General features: G+C 33.6%; 1 long non-coding RNA gene across 1 annotated transcript in view; it reads right to left on the bottom strand.

The window, feature by feature from the left end:
• Positions 1–571: 571 nt before the first annotated feature.
• Positions 572–20872, bottom strand: part of LOC307190198 — a 129072-nt gene continuing 108771 nt past the window's right edge. Inside the window, exon 3 of the long non-coding RNA XR_013829437.1 lies at positions 572–705. This is a non-coding gene — a long non-coding RNA (uncharacterized lncRNA). The remainder of the gene's footprint in view (positions 706–20872) is intronic.

The following is a 20872-nucleotide window of genomic DNA, read 5'->3' as shown; positions in this document are numbered from 1 at the left end:
TGGGAACCTAGCTGATGTTCAGTTTCTTTACCTTGAAAGTCTACAATAAGTCCATGTCTTCTTATCTCTCTACCCTCTCACACTATATCATTCCTAGTCTGGGAAGTGCTGGAGACTGACTGCATGTTGGAGACAGGCTCCCTCCCTTGTTGGTCTTTACTTCATAAGCACTGGGAAACTGAAGGATATATCACTATGGCTTTAAGAAGCTCACAGCCTAGCCCCCCAGCCTCCTGTGTGTAAACCCATAACTCGGTAAAAGTGCTTATGTAAAGCCAGCTGATCATCTGACATCTCTAAGTCTCTGATTTTTTTTTTTTTTAATGCTAGCCCCAAGTGACCACTGAAAGTTTTCCTCTTCTCTTTCCCCTAACGGAGCTTCTTTACCTGGGATGAACCTAATCCTTAACGTTCACCCAGAATCAAGAACCACAACTGGGAGAAAGTTGCTCTTGGTTGTCGGCATAATTGGTGAAATTAAAACTCTGAGAAGGAGTAGTGAGTGAGTTAGGAGACATCCAGGAAATATGGTGGTGTATAAACAAAGTGTAAGAATGTTTCAAGAAGTATGAACTTCCATTACTCACTGATATAGCCAGAGATAACATTGTGTTGATCCTTCCTCCTTCTTGCTCTTCTGTTGTGAAATCCTATGGAAATTGAGTATGAAAGTCTCCAATATCTTTAATTTCATCTTGGTGAAATCTAAGATTGAAATCAGAAACCAGATGTTTAAAGTTAGTGATCATGAAAGGAAGAGAATTTGAGAACCTGAGAGCTTTTGACAATGCAATGTACTAATTTAGCTATTAACCTTTGTCCAAATAAATAAGGAAGGTGAATAAAATTTACACACTACTAATCTGTAGTTTGTTACCACCTAGTTAAATTTCTGTTCAGATCTATATAGTAGGGGCAAAACACTTTATGTATTAGTGGTTTGCTTTAGTAGTTCCATTTTGTGTAACCTTGAAATTATAAATATTCTTTATGAGAAAATGTATGTGTTACAAGGTTAGCTGTGCAAAATATTTTTTTTTCTCATTTAAATTCCCAAACCATGTTTGTCATGAGACTAAATTTGCTTCCTTTCTTATAATTTTTAACTATTGAATGTGAATTAATTAAAAATGTTTAAAAAATACTTAAAGGACTGTGAAATTCTTTTATAGTTGAGAACATGTCTAAAATTATTTCTTCTAGTAAGTTACTTTTTACATAAAATAAATATGTGATTCTTCAGATTTTAAAACACAATGAAAAATGTTATCTATCTATAAGCCTAACTTTCTCAGAAAGAGAATCTATTTATTATCCAAAATTGTCTTGAGTTAAATATGCAGACTTGGAGGTACAAAGCTAAAAAGAATACTAAGAATACTAATGTGGGGCATTGTTTCGCACCTTATGTCCATCTACAATTAATTGACTAATGGGCATTTAGATAGGTTTTCCCAATATGACTATTGTTTTTTATCCATGTATTTGTAGTGTTTGTGTATGTACCCACTCACAAACTATTTCATCTCAAAAAACCTAACATGAGAGGTGTTTATACCACTGAACAATTTCACAGTAATCATAATTACCTTTCTAGTAAATCAATAACACAATACAAATAAAATTAATGTTCATAAATGTATAAAGGTGAACCTAATCCCGCATATAAAAAATATATCATCTTCATGCTAATTATATTTAAAATCAAATTTCTTGGAACATATGTTATGACTCACCTCCTCCCGCACATTTTTAGAAAAGGTCCAAGTTCAAAACTAGGACAACGGCTGCAAATAGGAGTTATAAAATTTTATGTGCTCATATATATGCAAACTTCAATTAGAATCAGAGAATCAAAAAACTACAATTAACCTTTGGGATCACCTATCTTCACAATGAACACACCAGAGAAAAGGATTTACCAAATTGATCCTCTTGTTTGTCTTCTGAGTACTATTCAGAAGAGGAGGAGATTTCAGAAAATTTCACAGAGCAACAACAGTTTGGTCAAAATTCTTAAATTCTGTGTTCTCACAATTTAGGTTTTTTTTCCCCCATGCCACCTCTTTCACCTACTTTGGCTTTTAAATTTTGGTAAGAGTTAAAATCCTACTCAATTTTTGAAATCCTGAGGAAACTTGTTATTTTCCTTTCTAACTCAAAATGAAATTCAAAAGGAATTAAATGAAAGCTCCAAAACACATATTATGAAATTGTGTGTATTCAAGTGAGGTCACAATAACTTTATTTTTGAATTCTACCCCGTGGCTGACATTTTTATATCATACCTCCAAGATATTGGTTGAAATCTAATTTAAATGACTTAAATGACTCTAAACTGAATAATAGCCCCATGGTCCTCTATTGATTGAAAGTAAATGTCAAGGTGATAAAAACTAATCAACTCTGTTTTACTCCATTGAAATGTTAAAAATTCCATAAACATAAAACCCACAAACAATAGTTGTCCTTACTTTAAGGACACCAGATATTGCCATTTTTATGATTCTACTAGGTTTCCAGAACAGCTTCTGGATTCACATCAGACACCTATAAATGCTTCAAGCTTTATGGCATTAAAAAGGAAGACTGCCAAAAGACTATGAATATTTCAAATAATTTTCCTCTCTTATAAACCTTTTCTAGAAGTTGAACTTCCCATATTAGTGGGAAGTTACAATTATTAATATGAATATACAGGATAATAAATCAAATGGTCAAATATAGTTGGTATTCCTAATTATTTTGAAATTATATTCTATACCAATCACTAAATTTTTTAATGTTCATTTATAAAAACAAAATTGTTGTCAGGTGATTAGTCATTTGTGAAAAATTACTGTCTGGAAAGCTTTTATGAAGCTTAAAATTTACAGTAAGTCAATTTAAGTAATTCTTTTATTCTTTCAGAATGAATGGCAATAAGTCTCAATGTATATGTGCTACATCAGTGTGACAATCCATGGTATCAAGGTGGTATATGAAATTCTCAAACCTATGTATTTAAATATGCACCATTTCACTCAGAATTAGGAAGCACTGATTATGAATCTTGATTTAAAGATTTTTTTTCTTCTTTTTGACTACAATCTAAGAAACTCAGCCATCCTGGAAAACAACATGGCTAGATTCAGTAATAACTTCTTGTCAGTGTTGCTAAAAGTGTAATAAGACAAGACGATGTACCACATTGAATTGAATCAAAAGTAAATAAAAAATAAACGTCAAGTTAACTTGTAAAGGAAACAGGAACAGGTAATTATGGAGACACAAAAGACCCCGAATAGCCAAGCAGTCTTAAGGGAAGAAAATGGAGCTGGAGGAATCAGACTCCCTGACTTCAGACTATACTACAAAGCTATAGTAATCAAGACAATATGGTACTGGCACAAAAACAGAAATATAGATCAATGGAACAGGATAGAAAGCTCAGAGATAAACCCGTGCTCCTATGGTCAACTAATCTATGCCAAAGGAAGCAAGGATATACAATGGAGAAAAGACAGTCTCTTCAAAGAGTGGTGCTGGGAAAATTGGACAGCTACATGTAAAAGAATGAAATTAGAACACTCCCTAACACCATACACAAAAATAAACTCAAAATGGATTAGAGACCTAAATGTAAGACCGGACACTATAAAACTCTTAGAAGAAAACATAGGCAGAACACTCTGTGACATAAATCACAGCAAGATTTTTTTTGATCCACCTCCTAGAGTTATGGAAATAAAAACAAAAATAAACAAATGGGATCTAATGATACTTAAAAGCTTTTTCACAGCAAAGGAAACCATAAACAAGACAAAAAGACAACCCTCAGAATGGGAGAAAATATTTGCAAATGAATCAACGGACAAAGGATTCATCTCTAAAATATATAAACAGCTCATGCAGCTCAGTATTAAAAAAGCCAACCACTCAATCCAAAAATGGGCAGAAGACCTAAATAGACATTTCTCCAAAGAAGATATACAGATTGCCAACAAACACGTGAGAGAATGCTCAACATCACTAATCATTAGAGAAATGCAAATCAAAACTGCAATGAGGTATCATCTCATACCATTTAGAATGGGCATCATCAGAAAATCTACAAACAACAAGTGCTGGAGAGGGTGTGGAGAAAAGGGAACCCTCTTGCACTGTTGGTGGGAATATAAATTGATACAGCTACTATGGAGAACAGTATGGAGGTTCCTTAAAAAACTAAAAATAGAACTACCATATGACCCAGCAATCCCACTACTGGGCATATACCCAGAGAAAACCATAATTCAAAAAGACACATGCACCCCAATGTTCATTGCAGCACTATTTCCAATAGGCAGGTCATGGAAACCACCTAAACGCCCACCAACAGACGAATGGATAAAGAAGATGTGGTACACATATATGGTGGAATATTACTCAGCCATAAAAAGGAATGAAATTGGGTCATTTGTAGAGACGTGGATGGATCTAGAGACTGTCATACAGAGTGAAGTAAGTCAGAAGGAGAAAAACAAATATCATATACTAATGCATACATATGGAACATAGAAAAATGGTACAGATGAACCGGTTTGCAGGGCAGAAATAGAGACACAGATATAGAGAACAAACGTATGGACACCAATGGGGGAAAGTGGCGGGGAGTGGTGGTGGTGGGATGAATTGGGAGTTTTGGATTGACCTATATACACTAATATGTATAAAATGATAACTAATAAGAACTTTCTGTATAAAAAAATAAATAAAATGAAATTCAAAAAAAAGAAAAAAGGAACAGATATTTAAACATTAATTTTGAAAATATTACATGATTTTGTTTGATTACACTTACACATTCCTCACATATTTATAGTTAAGTTAGAATTCTCAGAATAATCTTTTTCCTAATAAAAAATCAGATCCATCTCTTGGCACCCTGGGTATCATACTACGAAGGCTTTCTCATTTTGTTAATACTCATAATTAATCTGGGAGTCAATAGTTAGGTAAGAAGGAAGAGACTGCTGGCTAGTTCTAAAAGTGACCTCAGACTCATGTTCCAAAAAATATGCTTCGTTAAAAATATCAGATTAGAAAGGTGACATAAATCTCCTTGACAGGAAGTAGGATAAAGTTACCATTCCATAAAGACTGGACACCTAACAGAGTTGCCTAAAATTAAAATAAGCAAAGAACTTGCCAATCCTTAGCTCCCACCTAATAAATAAAAAGGTTCTGATTAAAGTAAACAAAGAGTAGACTACATAGTGTGGTATCCTTTCAGCAGGTAGGGAAGAAAAACCTGCATTCTAGACAGACCTCACCCATTCCTTTAGAGTCGTTGCTGATCTTAAGAATCAAATCTATTTAGATCCAAACTGAAAAATATTTGTTGAATTGAAAATTATTCCAAACTCGAGATCAGAGTACCAGAGTTGGCAAATGTGTTAGTTTATGTGACTGCTTTAGAAAAAAAATATTGAAATTATATTATATGCTGTTATAAATTTAATACGTATTGCCTTTACTGAAAATATTTCAGTTATATAAAATTAGCACTAAAAATTCTGAGCAAGATGGTTATCTTCTTCCAAACATATATCCTGTGTGTAGATAGATATATTAACAGTATATTTCTCCAGCTCAGTCCTAAGATCCTTCCTGGGACTGAGACTATAACTTTTATCGCCTTGCATTTTCTATGGGACAGTACAAGGAACAAGTCACCACTCAATAAGCAATAATTAACATCCTGATTAAATAGCCCTCAAATAGATATTCTTCTAGAAGACTTCTTTCAGCAATTCTTCAAGATATCCATGGCTCATCTGTTTTATTCCTGCTGTATTTCAAGATTTCAACCTCTTCTTCATGATTTCTCTACTCCAACTGCTACTCTGATCACCTGAATAAAGGAAGTACTTCTCAGGCTTTTTTCTGATGAGACAATACACATCCAGCAGCAAAACTTTCTCTCCTTTATCTCATGCTACTGATATCTGTCCTTTAATTTGTAGAGCCATGTAAAGTACACAAATTCCTAATGTTCAGCAGCTAGAAGAGAGTTGTGAATGCTCTAATCATATATTTATTTTTCCTAAATATGTCCTCATCTATAGCTTTGCCCACAACATTCTACAGGGTGTTGAGAGGAAAAGGAACCATAATAAGATTCAAAACACCTAAGTTTAATCCTAATTCCAATACTACTTTGGGCATGTCTTTGGGAAATTCTATAGTTTTCTCATTAGTAGCATAAAGGAACCAGTCTAGATAAACATAGACCCATTACATAATGTACAGTTCTACGTTTCTCCAGAAGGATCAACTTTTTGTCATAAGTATCCTATGTGATAGAATGGAGGAAAAAAATGGTTAGGAACCAACTTATATTACAATCCAATCCCATTATTCACTACCTGTGTTTTTTTGGTACTTTATTGAATGTTTCTGAATCTTGGTACTCATTTGGAAAACTAAACTAGTAGTAGATACCTTTCATGCTTGTTATGTGTTTTACATGATGGAGTAGAGCTAAGGGCTAAATTAACATTAACCTCCTTTACCCATTATTCAAGGCACAAGTCAAATTGCATGCCTTCTTGATGGTTTTAATAATTTATTTTATTTAAGGCAATACTATACTAGGTATTCAGTTTTTTAAACATATGAATCATTCTCTAGAAGTAATCTTTCCTTATTCTTTATTATTTCATTATTAATAATGATCACTATGTGATGAATTGCAGTACTGAGTTAAAGCTGATTTCATAATACAAGTGTTCTTATGTATGTTGTGTTTAAGACTAATAAAAAGGGTCCTGAGTTTGTCCTACATAATAAAGAGTAATGGAATATGTGAGTAGTGAATATAAATCCATTGCACTGAATCAGGGATGTTAATTTTAAAAGAGCCTAGGAGTTAGTAAGAATGTGTGAATGAGAGTCTGGGTTTTGATCTTGAGAAGCCGAGAGTTGTGAAGATGCAGAAACCCAACTCTGCACTTGGAAGAGACTAGGGTTTCAATGAAAATACAGGTCATTGTGTAGATTGGGCTGTCAGTTCATGAACTCTAAATAACAGAACTAAGCAAAAGGAAGATAGAAGATAATTATAATCAAAGCAATTCTAGAGAATGAGTAATTTAAAAAATGCCATTGAAATAAAACTGCAATCATCCTGAAATTTTTTGTAGAATGTTTCATTTTGGCTTTTGATCATGCCCACTTCATGCTTAAATGACCAGGGTAGGAGCAAACAATAAGATTTAGATTGATAGTCCAGAAATAAGTTTGTTTATAGTCAGTTTTGTGGTGTGCATTTAGCTAAGCATGGATATTTGGAGTTACAGAATCTTACACATCTCTGAAGATACATACTTTGTTCATGGTGTCATAAACCTTCTCTACTGAGGGTTCATTATTTAAAGAAACCTTTGCTTTATGCTTTTAACTGTGCCTGATCTTGACATTTAAGAGTAAAATAGTTTTGTTTTCAACTAAAGTTTTTTCTTTCATGCCAAGAGAGAAATTTTGAAGTCTAACTGCAGAAGTTACCATATTCATCAAATCAACTTTTTAGAAATCACTCATTCATTCCAATGGATCAACGAGTTTAAGTGCAGACAACCTGCAAAGTCGTGTTCACAAAATTAGAGTTCCAATTTTAATGTTTCACAGTTCAACAATTATAAGATAAAAAACATCATTGAGAGTCTACAGTTCAGTAGAACATGTCATTTGACTGTTTTTTGGGGTTGAAGAGGAATGGTGATTTTAACACCCTGGCTGTTAATCTGACCATATTATATACTGTTATACTTATTCATCAACTATTGCTCAATTTTTCAGGAATGTATACATTTTTCATCAATAAAACACAGGAAGATAACCTGGATATAAATATAGGTTATTTGAACTTAATCCAAAAAGGAAATCCACAGCTCTTCTAAATGTTAACACTAGAGCGGTTCAAGAAGTCTTTAGAGGAGCCAGCCCAGAAGCCAATGGAGGACACAGATGCTGCCTCTGGAAACACATTGGAACAACCTCCATCTGGGGCCCTCAGTGTGCCAAGTTCTTCTCATAAGTGGTTACAGCAGTTAGGTTCTTTGCTCCAGATGAGAGACAAAGGCACCAAAGGGAACTATTCTCCACCCTACAATCAACAAGAAAATGCTGTGCTGAGTGAAATTACAATTATACAGTGACATGTTAATGAGCTTTGAAAATGTTTGGTTGGATAAGAGAAAAGTATCTGGATTGACTAAAACAACTAAGTATCTGAAAATACAATACACATTATTAGCTACAAGTCGGTGTGCCAGAGTGTATTTGCCTACATGGGTGCATTTGTGGAGAAGTTGTGTGAATACCACCAAGATGTTCTTGTGCATGCTCATACACTCAGTTTAATAAAATGTCTCCATCTGAATTAAGAAATAACTTCAGAATATTACCTTGTTATTGAAATGATCTGAGGAAAGCGGTATAACTTTCAGCAAATTTTAGATAGGACTATCAAGTCCAGGAACAACTTGATAAGTAAATTTTGAAAAGTAAATTTTCAAATTTTGAAAAGTAAATTTTCTTGGAAAAGTTTTACTTTTTATATAGATCTAGTTACAAACCCTGGTGGTTATGGCCTGCTGGGATCCGTGCCCACAAACTATTCAGTTCTCATAACTGTAAATTAACTTGGTCAAGGTACTTGAATTTAAAAAAAAAAAAAGAAAAAATCCCTGGTAAGTAGCTAAAAGGAACCCTGAATACATGACAACATAATTTACATCAGTTCAAATTCTCTGCTGACTCTTATATTTACCTGTATATTAATTGAAAAACTAGATTAATTTTTTCTATGTAGTCACCTAGTTTTTCCCTCATCCTCATGTCTCACCCAATTATAACACTTACTCCATCACCATGTTTCCTGGTCTACTGTTCCAGTTCTTCCAAAATTAGGTTACTGCCAAGATTGTAGGATGAAAGTTACCAATTGCAAAGTTTAAGCACAAGGTGACTGTTTCTCAATGGGTGACCCCAAACTTAAGCTCCAAATGCATCCGCATGATGTTAAGGTATTTGTTTACAATGAAGATACTGCATCAGCTTTGTTTTGAATAGCCTATAATTAATGATCCATTAAGTGGCTAAATATGCAAGTGGTTTGACTTATAATGGTTAAGAAAAAAATAAATTTACCACAATATAGCCTCTCATGTATATACCAATATTCTTTCTTAAGTATGAAAAACATGTAAAGCTAGTATATGCCATGGTCTTTAATTATAGAATGCTTAGAGAATGTGTACAATTCCTGTTTCATGTTGAGGAGAGAAAAGAGTGATTGCAGAGCTAGAATTCTGACACCTTGCACTTAAGGCTAGGATTCCCCAACTGTAGCCCCTGTAGCTGCAAGCACAGTCTTCTGTCTTCTTACTTACAAGTACGGTTCATGGACTGGTAGGGTCATAATTAGCATTATACAGAAGCTTGTTAAAAATTTAGAAACTCATTCCCTTCCTCAAGACCATATAAATCAGAATCTGTTTTGCAATTTAACAAGATCCCCAGATGATTGATTATACATTAAATTTCAAGAAATACTACTCTAATATGCAGGTTCATCCAGTCACTTGGGCTTCCTTACCATTCTAGAATGTTTCTGTATATGTTGTTAGATACTTCGTCTTGACATTCCTGGTATATCCTAACCCAGGGGGGTAAAGGAAATTGCCATGAAACAGGCCTATGGCTAATTTTATAGGTAGAGATGCCAGGAAACTTTTGGCAGTACGAATACAAACAGTTCCTAAACTAGTAGTTCTCAAAACTGGCTTTGCATTAAAGTCACCTGGAGAATTTTTAAAAATTACCCTTGCAGGAGCCTACCCTAAAACAATTAAATCAGGATTACTAGAGGTGAGACAAGGTTATTGGGAATTTTGAAAAGCTTCCAAGGAGATTCTAATTTTCACCCAAGGTAAATCCACCACACTACAGAAAATTTAGCAGGGATTTTTAACGGAATTAAATTGAAATCTACCACATTATGGAAAATTTAACAGGGACTTTAATTGAATTAAAGTGGTCTGGGCCACTTCAATTAAAATCTTACAATCTTTTATGTAAGACGGTTAAATATATAAAGATCCAGGACCCAAACAAATCCAAACTGAAAGTGCTACTCATATTTTTAATAAGCACAAACACATTGCACACCTATAATTATGACTAAACTTTGTTCTAAATTAAACCACAGTAAATTTTTCTGGATAGAACAAAACTTCTCTACTACTTGTAAATAACCAGAATCGGAATTTAATTGCAAGTAGGTGGAGTGATCTGGAGAGGGTTTAATTAAATTATACCAGCCAATGATGAATAATTTTAAAAGGATTTTCTTTCTTTCTAATCTATATACTTTTTCTTATTCTTGCCTCATTGCACTATCAAGGACTTCCTTACAATGTTGAAAAGGAATGATGAGTGAGGACATCCTTGCCTTGTTCCCAATTTCAGGGGGAAGCATACAGTCTCTTGTAATTAAGTATGATGTTAGCTATAACTTTCTAAAAATGCTCTTTATCAATTTGAAGAAGTTCCTCTCTGTTAAGGTTTGCTGAGGGTTTTTAACTATGAATGGGTGTTGGATTTTGTTAAATACTTTTTCAACATTAATTATATTATCATATGATTTTTTTTTTTAGCCTGCTGATGTGGAAAATTCCATCATTTTAATTTTGATGGATGAACCAACCTTGGATACCTGGAAGAGGAGGTCATCAAGAAAAGGTGACCAGCAGTTGACACTAGAGCTGTACCTGAGCAATCAGAGGCTCCTTGCCCTCTTCCCTGTTCTTGGAATTTACCTTCCACTCACCGTTCCTACAGCCAGAGCTGTTTTCAAGGACAGTCTTGAAAAAGCAACATGTTGTTGAGACAATCTAGATGGTATACGTGACTGAACCCAGTTTAAAGCCTCTATTAAAACCTTTAAGATTCTGGCAGGCAGTTATAGAGATCTACTCCTCTTGTGGCTGCCCAAGGCAAGCCTTATATGTAAGTTCCCTTGCTTGTTAAACCTGCCACCTACCACCCATCTGAACTGGTCTGCCTCTTTCTTCAGTCTCTCCTTGCCCTTCAGTTATGGGATCCAGTTTATGAACCAACACCACTTGGATGTGGTGTATAATTCCTTTCATTTTATTGTGGAATTTTGCATTTATATTCACAAGAGACATTGGTCTATAGTTTTCCTTCCTTGTAATACTTTTATCTGGTTTTGGTGTTAGGGTAATACTGGCCTCAGAGAATGAGTTAAAGAGTGTTCTCTCTGAGTCTAGTTTCTGGGGAGATTATGGAGAATTGGTATCATTCTTCCTTAAATGTTTCATAGAGTTCACAAGTGAAACTATCTGAACCTGTTGCTTTTTCTTCGAAGATTATTAATCAGTGATTCAATTTATTTAATAGATATAGAGCTATCCAAGTTATCTATTTCTCCTAGTGTGATTTTGATAGTTTGTGTCTTTCATGGAATTGGTCCATTTTATTTAAGTTATCAAATATGTGGACACAGAGTTGTTCTAAATATTCCTTGTATATTCTTTTAATATTCATGGGATCTGTAATGATGACCCCCTTCTTGGCAATTTGTGTCCCCTGTTTTTGTTGTTGTATTTTTTGTTTGTTTTGCTTAGCCAGGTTAAAAACATCAATTTTTTTCTGAGAACATTTCTTGCCGGGCAAGTCTGCTGGCAATGAATTTTATTAGTATTAGTTCTGGTTTATCTGAGAAAGTTTTTTTTTGTTGCAGTACGCGGGCCTCTTACTGTTGTGGCCTCTCCTGTTGCGGAGCACAGGCTCCAGACGCGCAGGCTCAGCGGCCATGGCTCACGGGCCCAGCCGCTCCGCGGCATGCGGTATCCTCCTGGACCGGGCCACGAACCCGTGCCCCCTGCATCGGCAGGCGGACTCTCAACCACTGCACCACCAGGGAAGCCCCTGAGAAAGTTTTTATTTCTGCTCACTTTTGAGGGATAATTTTGCTAGCTACAGTATTATTGTTTAAATTAAATTTAACGTATGTGAATAGAATGAATCTGAGCTAAGCTTAATCTTTTGTGGAGGATCAAACTGAATTGATTTTAGCTTACTTGAATAAACAAAAATGTTTCTGGACTAGGGTTATTTGTATAAAATTTTATTTAATTGAATTAGAAAAATCAAGTATCTAATATGGTTTAAACATACTGACTCTTGACACTTTGCTTTTCATATATTAAAGTGTTTTGAATTAATTTGGATTACATTGACACATTCTATCTCATTATAAAATGATTTTATAAGATTATATATAATATTTTGCCTATTTTGAAATTATATTCTATAGAATTATTCTGCTTTAAATGGCTTGAATTAATTCATTTAGTCTGTTCTAAATGTATTTTATTTAAATATTTTAATATTAAGAAAATGTTATTCTCTGGGTTAAATTTTATTTCTTTAAATGGCTCTTTTTTCATTTTGTTCAGATTAAATTGATTGAATCTACTTGATTTAGACTTATCCAGAGAGAGATATAAGATGTGATTTTATAAGATGTGCTTCTTATTAATGGTGTTTTGCTGGTTAATGCAATTAGGCATGTGTAAAATTTTCAAAAAAGTGACTTATAAAGATTAATTTCTCAGATAGCAAATGCTTTCTGGCTTATTTTACTTATTATAATTACACAACGTTCATCCATGTTGTTACAAATGGCAGGATTTCCTTTTTATGGTTGAATAATATTCCATTGTATACATATGCCACATCTTCTTTATCCATTTATGCATCAGTGGACAGTAGGTTGTTTCTATGTCTCAACTATCGTAAATAATGCTGGAATAGTACAGATATCTCTTCCAGATAGTGATTTCATTTCCTTTGGAGATACACCCAGAAGCTGAATTGCTATATCACAAGGTAGTTCAATATTTATTTTTTTGAGGAACCTTCATAATGTTTTCCATAGTGGCTGTACCGATTTACATTCCTACCAACAGTGTACAAGTGCTCCCTTTTTTCCACATTCTCACCAGCACTTGTTTTCTCTTGTCTTTTTTATAATAGCCATTCTAACAGGTATGAGGTTCTCATTGTGGATTTTGTTTACATTTCCCTGATGATTAGTGATGTTGAGTACCTTCTCATGTACCTGTTAGTTATTTGAATACCTTCTTTTGAAAACTGTCTATTCAGATTGATTGGCCATTTTTAAATTGGATTATTTGGTTTTTTGCTATTGAGTTGTATGGACTTCTTATCAAATACGTGATTTGTAAATATTTTCTTCTAATCCATAAGTTGTCTTTTCATTTTGTTAATAGTTTTCTTTGTTGTACAGGAGTTTTTTAGTTTGATATAGTCCCACTTGTTTATTTTTGCTTTTGTTGCTTGTGCTTTCAGTGTCATATCCAAAAATATTACTGACAAGCTCAATGTCGAAAAGCTTTGACATTTTTCCTATGCTTTTTTCTGGCCTTTTTATGTTTTTCAGGTTCTACATTTAAGTCTAAATATCTGGCTAGACAGGGCTTTTACAGGCCTATATAATATATATAGTAATTAACTTATGCTATTTCTATTCTCACTAGAATGTAAACACTATGAGAGCAGAAATGTTTGACACACCACTGTATCCTTAGCACCTAAACCCAAAGCCTAACAAATATATAAATACAACGACTGAATCTTATATGTACATAAGGGCTTCACGGTTTCTAGAAACACTTCTATGAACATGCATTTTGTTACCTGCGATCCTTATGAAATCTAACTTTGTCATTCTTATTTTATATATGAAGAAACTGAGGCTCAGACAGGTGAAGAGAGCTGCTCAACATTCCCCCAAATTTATGCATTCTGACTTTTCCTGTTATCATAGGTTTGTAGCCTGAAATAAATGCTGACACATAATAGATACTCATAATTTTCTGGCCCTAAGGAAGAGAAAATAAGGCACATTATTAATTGTTAACTCTTTGTTTTACAGGGCCTGTTTTTCACTCTCCGATAACTGCAGTTTTTCGGCGGGTATGTGGCTATTGGATAATCGAGGTAAATTTCCTAGTGAGTAATTTTATACAGTATGCTTCTATTAAAAGCAAACATAGGCAGCTGTATATCACAAGGAAAAATTTGCATTAACTTGAAAGATAAAGCATGAGTCTTTGAAGGATATTTGTGCAATGCTTGCTTCAGACCATAGTTCCTGGGGGCTCCGGTGACACAAGTTCATTCTCCTCTGCTGTTAGGGTTACCTTAATAGAAATTTTAAGAATCATTGACTGATAAATGCTAGATAGGTTGATGTGCTGGGCAGGATTTTGATGAAGTTTCTTTTTTGATTTCTGTTTTGTTTGGTGCAGCAAGTCCTGCTCTTGCAGAAAATCTGAGAGCAAGGACACTGTCAGTGATGGTTGTTCCTTTTGTTGCCATCTTTTGTTTGTGAAATTGGAGAAGTTACCCAACATCTATAAATCTTAGACTCTCCTCATTTATAAAAAAAGACAGGAGCATTTGCTATCTGAGAAATTAATCTTTATAAGTCACTTTTTTGAAAATTTTACACATGCCTAATTGCATTAACCAGCAAAACACCATTAATAAGAAGCACATCTTATAAAATCACAAACAGTTTCTCATTGCCAGTGGGTATCGTCCGTGTTCACTGATTAATGTATTGGATAAACCTTTTTTATTAATGAAAACAAGAGAGGACAAACATCACATTAGGGAAGATGTTTCACACAATGTGGCAATATAAAAACATGGGTCAAATGGGCCACATTGGAAAGGAGCTGTAGACCAAATGTTAGCCTGGTTTTCTTAAACATTCACTTAATCCATGACTCTGTTTACCATTGAAGGGCTCATCAAGAAATTAAACATGAAACTGACATACTATAATAATAAGCTGGCCTTTATTAATTTTTGTTTCTCAAGTAGCCTAATATGAAAGTGTAAAATGGTTTTATAAGCGTTTATGCAGTTCTGTGTTGCTTTGTAAAATAACTAAATCCTGAACAATTTGTGCAAGTATTCCTGCTATTTAAAGGAACCCTGTGGAAACATCCCTGTTCATAATATATGTTTTTCACAACCAAAGTTATGTAGGGTCAACATAGAAATTATGAGAAAAAGACAGTTCTAATACCAAAACATAACCATATCTATTATTTTGCTTTGAAACAGGAAGAACCTCCTTTGTGAATGATGAATAGTCATATACTGGTTAATTTAACCCTTTCCTATGAGTTTTGTGTATTCTCAGTTTAACTTACATTGAAAACTATATAAATGGATTCATGTCATCTTGACCCACTTGAGTCTGTCTTCCTTTCGTTAACATGTTCTTGAGGTTCGTTCATGCTGTTGTGTGTAGAATACATTATTTAGGTGCACTGCTGTATACGTTTGCCTTAATGTATATGTCACGTCTTATTTATATATTCCATACTCATGGACAACTTGTTTCCTACTGGGAATCATTCAACATAATACTGTCATAAAGATTCTTGTATATGTTTTTTGATGAATATATACTTGCATATTTAAGGAGTGGTTTTTAAGGTCATGCGTTATGGTTATGCCCAAATGAAGCATTGGTATGTACTTCAGAACAAGTTTCCAGGCTGATTATACCAATATAAAACCTTAGGAGTTCCAGATGTTCCAGATCCCACGGTACTTGGAGTGTCAGTCAGTGTACTGTAGTGATTCTAGTGAGTGAGAACTATATTCATTGTGGTGTTAGTTTGTATTTTATTCATGACAAATGAGATTGAGTACATTTTCATATGCTTGTCATTTAGATATTCTCTTTGTAAATGACTGTCTAAGACTGTTGCCCATTATTGTCTTTTTTTTTTTTTCTGATGTGTGCGTGTGTGTGTGTGTGTGTGTGTGTGTGTGTGTGTGTTTAGGATGGCAGGATAGTGTCAAATATATCCATTGTAAGTTTCTTCACCAGGATACAGTTTTCCTTTTAACTTTAAAAATAATGCATTTTAATGAAAAAAAAAGTTCTCAGTTTTAATCTTATTTAAATTATTGAGAAATCATTATACCAGGTTTTGTCATGAGTCCTCACAAACCAGCTGTGTAAAATTGGTCAAGTCATGCAATGATATGAAGGAGAAATTATAAAGCCTCTTATAGTCAGTGAGTAAATTTAATATAGTCCATATTTTATACATTTTGGCTTTCTCACAGCATCCAATATTGAGTCACTCTTAGGGTAACTGGGCAGAGCACATTTTACACAATAGGAGTGAATGCCTGCAAAGGAAAATAATTATTTTTTAAAGTTTTTATGAAATATTATATGAGTCTTAGGGGTTCTTTAGAGATAATAAAAAGTAGTTTAAAAATATTGTTGACTTTTATAGATTTATTCTTGCATTCCAAATCATTGATCTCATGTTGTTTTGGAAATGGTCAAATCTGTACCTAATAAAGTATGAATCTCTAACTACACAAGGAGGATGTTTTAAAAATAATACAAATTAACAAAATAATATGTACTAAGGAATATAAGAAATTTTGAAGTAAAACGTTCCATGTCCCATCTTTTATTTTTAGCTTCTGATTCTGAATTAAGGAAGATAAATTGTTCATGACTCCAAAGGAGATCTATCTATCCATCTATCTATCTACCATCTTTTTATAATTAATAGGGCCTTATCTCAGTTCTTAGGATATTTAAGTGCTCAAAAATATTTGTTGAAACTAAGAAAGTTACCTAGACACATCACCACCCCTTATTTCCCCAGAATATTCCATAAAAAATCAATATAATTAAAGGACTAATCTTTTGCAAAAATGCTGCAGTTTAAGTGATGATGAAAAAAGTAATTTACTAACTTAGAAGAAACTTGAAATAATATTAATTCCATTTGCTGTAAGTTTTAAAATTAAAAGAGTTTTCTATTAGATTGTGTGTGATTATGTTTCTGTGTATGTTTGGTATTGTGTGTCTTTGTGCATATGTGTGTGTTCATTCCTGATCTGGGAATTTTAAAAATAAATCATATGTATTAATGTTTCAAAGCCATTTAAAAATCAGCATAAAACATGATATTTTTGGATCGATGAACAATTCTTTTAAAAATAAACAGCTTTCAAAAAGTACTTAATATCGATTAATATTATTATTAATATCAAAATTCACCTCAATGAAATGTATTATTGATCTCAAACTGTAGAATTTTGAAAAAGCACGAAAACTGGCAGGCATCAGAAATTTTGCAGAAAGATAAATGTTTCTCTTAATATTCAATGCTTACTTTATATAGTGATGAAAAGTATTTTTTCAAATTCAACTTCATTTTCTTTAATGCTTTCCTGACTTCATTATTGAACCAATCCTTAGAAGCCAAGTAAACAATTGTGAAGATATAATTTTGTCAAACTGTTAAATTGATCAATTCAATAAAATAACTATTTACATATAAAATAGAATCTATGTATTAATTAAATCTAGGTTGATATCTTTATAGTATAATAAAATAATATTTTATTAACAATTAAGGAAAAATTTTGCAAATAAAACACAGTGCTAGGACACCACTGATTTAAAAATGCATCCTGGTTCCAAACATACTAAAATAAGTAAAAAAGAAAAGTAACTGCCATTTAAATAATGACAAACAGCATGTGATGATATATACTTATACACATATATGTGAATGTATGAAGATAGGAATTTGTAAATATAGGTATTGATATATTAACATACTAATCAATAAAAGTATATAAACATAATAGAAGCCATAAATTAAACCAAAGAAAACAACTGAAGCCTGCATGGGCCAGAATTACAGTGATAGTGTAGTTAAAGAACAAAAAACTTTCTAAATTCAAGTTTCACTTTTCAAGGATGTGAAAAAGATATATGGTCCATACATGACCCTTTTTTAAGTTATCTTTTTTCTTCTTTTTTTTTTTTTTTTGCCAATTAAGCTTCTCTTATATGCTATCTCTAATTTTTTTGTCTCTCTTTACAACACTCCTTATAAAAATGATTTCACATCACCTAAAACATCCTTTGTCCACTGCAGCTGATTCCATAGAGCAAAATGTAAAGACTAATTTAGCAGAAGCTGAATCAACTCTGTTATTAGATAGACAAAGAAACACAGTGGAACAAAGGTGGTTCCAACCTAGAAGACAAATGGCAGAAAAGTCTGAGAACACAGATATGCTAATGTTGCCCAATGTGTATACATTGGTTGGACTTGTGTAGGTACATGCTTCTCTGTGTATGTGTGTGTCTGTGCATGTGTAGCACACATACATGGATAGTCCTTTATTTCTGTGTGTGTTTTTATATTGTTCTCAGTTCACTGGGCAATGTTTTTCTTTCTGACTGAAAGTTAAATCATCACATGTATTGTCAAAATGGTTTTGATATTGTTACCCTAGATACAATACTTAAGGGAACTAAACAATTAAGTATGTACAATCAATTTGCTTAAAGTTACAACTTAATGATACCCTCTAAGGAATATTTCTTTTAAAGACTTTTTAATAAGTGAAACCAATCAGGAGGAAGTAACATTTTGACTTAATCAGAAATTCTGTCTAACCATTAAATCATTTTGAAAGACTCTCATAACACTCATAACACTCCATATTAGCTATTGCAATAAAGATTTTTACAAGTACTAGGGGATTACAAAGAAGGGATTGTTTAACTACCTGGGAGACAGCAGAAGTCTTCCTAGAAAAGATTATATTCCAACTGGGTACAGATAAAGAGCAAATATTGATACTTTGCCTTATCAGACAACTATCCCTTCCATCAAAATTGTGTTTGGGTTCTACTGGGGAAATATATAGCACCTTTAAATAGGGTGGATTTTTTTCGTTTTGTTTTTCTTTTCACTCTTTCTCACTTTAAAATAAATCTCACAGGCCTTTAAATAGTTACAAAATCAATGGAAATTGTATTCCCCTTCTGAGACACACAATAAAGGCTTATTTATAAAAACCAAGAGCGAATTATGCATTTGTTTAAAAAAATCTATCCTACATTGTAGGTAACTGTTTTGTCAAAAGATTTATGTTCTGCTGGAAGACTTACTTTCAGTTTCAGGTTCAGAGGATTCACTGGCAAAATAACCACTTCACACTTCAATAAGCAAGAAAAAAGGTAATTTATTATATTAGTAGTAGGTTACAGTATAAGGACAAGCAATATATACATATATATATATATATATATATATATGTACATACATCTTCAATTTGGAAGAACTTACATCGCCACACGTGTTACTACTTTGAGAGAACATTCATCAGCAAATTGAGAGAACTAGCAACACCATCAAGCTGGGAAAATTTGCATAACCAGTTTGGGAGAGCAAGCGATACATAAAGAGATAGAAGTGCATATATCACCAATTTAAGAGAACTTCACCCAGATCCAAAAAATGCTGGGAAGTCTCTAGAACAGCAATCTGGAGTCCCAGTTGGGAAGGTCCCGGGTCATGCGTCCACTCCATGGGTGAGACTTCAGAGTGTCCTCCAAAGGAATCCTGCTTTTATCACCAAGCCGCAAGCTAATAATCATCAGTTTATGTGCAAATGTGCAGCTCTGGCTATTATGTTAAATGCTTGAAATTCTAATCGCAGAATGTTCGCTGATCTCTGGGAAGTGGCCAGATTCCCAGGGCCCAGGAAGTTTCGCGACTTACTCCCATTGCTGGTTCTCAAGACCTGCCAGACTTACTTGCTCCCTTCCTTACCTGTTGGTTCTCAAGACCCACTTTCGTGGCTTCTGCTAGTCAGCAGTTTGGCATGTAACCCTTTTCAGGGTCTCCGTTCAAAGGCCTATTATTTATTGCCTCTGAAGCCTGAACAAGACTACTTTTATTAACTTCCCTAACAGTAATTTTTTACATTTCTAAATTTCTGAGGTGAAAGTAGGGTCCAGAATGGACTATTAAATTAAACAGACCAGATAACTCAGTGGCTGTGTGCAAATTCTAATCTAGTTTCCACCCATCTGGATTATAACATTTAGTTGAAATCATGAAACTTCGTATTGGAGTACTTAAAATATGGAAATTTAGTCTTTTCTATCTTCCAGTGACCATCTTTACCAGATACACAGAATAGTCCAGTAATCTCTTCTGAGCCACATTTATAAGGATACTTTTGCTCCACATCATATTATCAAGTGGTGTGTCATCACCGTTGTGGGATGTAACCAAGCATTTAGCTTGTAATAATTATTCTATATCACGGTTTAATAAAATTTCCCTGAAAAGCTTACTGCTTCCTTTCTTCTACTGCTTCTGGACTCCTGCCTCATTTTTCCTTCCATTTTCCTTTCTTTCTCCTTTTTATACTTACTCTTTCACTCTTTTCCCCACACATTTTCCATTTGTAGGAGTCAAAGAACCCAGGTTAGGCAGAAGGAACATTCTCACTTTTGGAGAATGAATCCAGTGGCACAGTGGTGTCAATACGAAAACGTGTTTTTTAAAAATAGAAATAAAGAGATATGAAAATAGATAAGCATGCATGTATACTTATGTACATATACTCATGTACAATAACACTCCAATATCAATGAATATATCCAGCCCCAAGATTTTGGTTTGTAAATACCATTATTCAATAAAAATGTCTAGGGCTCTTTAAATGTCTGCCTCCCAAGCTGGGATGGGGAAGGTACAAGATGGGTATGGGACACTGTGTTCCAGAGAGTAAGAAAGTCCTCTAAAGAAGATTGGAACTTGTCTAGAGGAAAAAGGAAGAAATTCCATTTTCATCATGAACAAGTAAGTTCTCCGTCAATAACAATTACAAACACTGCACAAAATACAAAAACTTAACACATAAA

The sequence above is a fragment of the Stenella coeruleoalba genome (assembly GCF_951394435.1).
Source record: "Stenella coeruleoalba genome assembly, chromosome: 8".
NCBI lineage: Eukaryota > Metazoa > Chordata > Mammalia > Artiodactyla > Delphinidae > Stenella > Stenella coeruleoalba.
This window is presented reverse-complemented; position numbering and strand designations above follow the sequence as displayed.